The sequence below is a fragment of the Trachemys scripta genome, chromosome 16, assembly GCF_013100865.1.
Source record: "Trachemys scripta elegans isolate TJP31775 chromosome 16, CAS_Tse_1.0, whole genome shotgun sequence".
Taxonomy (NCBI): domain Eukaryota; kingdom Metazoa; phylum Chordata; order Testudines; family Emydidae; genus Trachemys; species Trachemys scripta.
This window is the reverse complement of record NC_048313.1, coordinates 28,963,544-28,965,493: the sequence shown is the minus strand read 5'-3', so window position 1 is coordinate 28,965,493 and position 1,950 is coordinate 28,963,544. Positions and strand designations below refer to the sequence as shown.

Below are 1,950 nucleotides of genomic sequence, written 5' to 3'. Positions count from 1 at the left end.
CGGCGCCGCGGGGGCGCGACACCCGCCCCCCCCCAAAGGCCGGGGGGGGGGGGGGGGGGGCCGCCCCCCGGCCCAGGCGCTGCCCCCCCCCCCCCCGCAGCAGCGCGCGCGCGCGCGCCAGGCCCAGGGGCCGCACGCGCCACAGGCCCTAGCGCGCCTCTGCGCATGCGCGCGCCCGCGGGAAGCCGCCTAGCCCCATAGCCCCGCGCCCGAGCCGGCCCCGCGCGCCCTGCCTCTGCCGCGCGCTCGCCCGTCAGCCCCGCCCTCCTCCGCGGCCGTTCGATCCCCGGCCCGCGCCCGGCCCGGCTCTGCCCTCACCTCACCCGAACTGCCCCAGCGATGGCGGTTGAAAAAAAGAGAGCGAGGGACTCTGGGGCCGCCTTATATACGGCACAGGAACGGCTCCGCCCTCGGAAGCTTCAGCCAATGGCAGGGCGCCGCCGGGTCCCGCTGGCCAATGGAAGGGAGGCGCCTCGCGCCGCCCGCTGGCCAATGACTGAACGCTCCCGGGGTCAGCGAGAGAGACGCCTAGAGCGTCGTACACGCGTGGCAGAGTAGCTGGGGGCGGCCATTGCTGTGTGGGGGTGAATCCCCTTCCTATCCCAGAGGGGGAGCGGCGGCCATCGCTGTGTGGGGGAGCGGCGGCCATTGCTGTGTGGGGGTGAACCCCCTTCCCATCCCAGTGGGGAAGCACCATTCTATTGGCACAGGGGCCCTGGCCATCACCAGTGGGGATAACTCAACCCCCCCACACACCTCCCCCCCACACACACACACTGACATCTGTCCCCTTTCGCTGCCCAGCGTCCATTGCTGTAGGTCAATATAAATAAATTAATAGAGATCTCCCATCTCCTAGAACTGGAAGGGACCTTGAAAGGTCATCGAGTCCAGCCCCCTGCCTTCACTAGCAGGGCCAAGTACTGATTTTTGCCCCAAATCCCTAAGTGGCCCCCTCAAGGATTGAACTCACAACCCTGGGTTTAGCAGGCCAATGCTCAAACCACTGAGCTATCCCTCCCCAATCTAGCCAGTCTCGGTGTCTCTGCTGTTTGCTTGCCCCCTAACGTCAGTCTCCAGGTGCCGTTTCCACTGGGGCTGGCTCCAGTGTGTCGTTCCTCCGGGTCCGATCCAGGCTTCGCAGGGCTGTTATTGCTAATATTTGTGTGTCAGTGACAAAGCCCACGCGGTGCTAGGTCCTTTCCGGACAGTCGAGGCGAGACGGGAAGTCACAGTCAAAGGACACACAGACAGACAGACAGGTAGTTGAGGGCGAAGGGGGAAACAATGTGGATCTTGTACAAGTCAGTACAGCGGAAAAGGCATTGCAGTAATACTGCTTGTTACTATTGTGTGTGTTATAGCGGCGTCAGGCGCTGCACAGATGAAGATGTAGACAGTCCTTGCCCAGGCTGAGATCAGGGCCCTGTCGTGCCAGGCGCTGCACAGACCCAGTGAGAGACAGACCCTGCCCAGCTGAGATCCCTGCCCTGTTGTGCCGGGGGAAACAGAGGCAAGAGCAGGGAATAGATCCCATGACTCCTATCCCAAGCCAGTTCCCTGGCCAGCGGAGCAGCGCTTCCCCGACTTTTCACTGAGGCAACCCATCTAGAATCTCCCTGCAACCCACTGGTGGGTCGGGACCCCTTGTTTGGGAAACGATTCCCTAGATAACGCAGCCTCTATATGGCCCGTGCGTCTCTCCCCAGACTGGGGCTAGTCCTGCTTCCCATGAAACCCACAGGAGTTTTGCTCTTGAATTCAGTGGGAGCAGGGTGAGACCTTGCAAACCAGAACACGACCAGGTCCCCGGCTGGCATAAATTGGCCTAGCTCCAGGGAAGTCACCAGCTGGAGAACTGACCCATCAATGGGCGTTTCCCCGCTGATTTCGGTGGGCATTGCATAGGGACCTTGGTTGAATTAGTTGGTGCTCGTCGCACGTGGGGCA

At 62.7% G+C, this 1,950-nt stretch overlaps 1 protein-coding gene across 3 annotated transcripts in view; it reads right to left on the bottom strand.

Moving 5' to 3' along the window:
- Nucleotides 1–411, bottom strand: part of RPS9 (ribosomal protein S9) — a 3,187-nt gene extending 2,776 nt beyond the window's left edge. For 2 of the 3 annotated variants that reach the window (XR_004648410.1, XM_034793037.1), the window contains exon 1: nucleotides 319–411. The gene's annotated coding sequence lies outside the window, so the exon portion shown is untranslated. The remainder of the gene's footprint in view (nucleotides 1–318) is intronic. The other variant, XM_034793038.1, reaches the window with a different exon arrangement.
- Nucleotides 412–1,950: the final 1,539 nt, after the last annotated feature.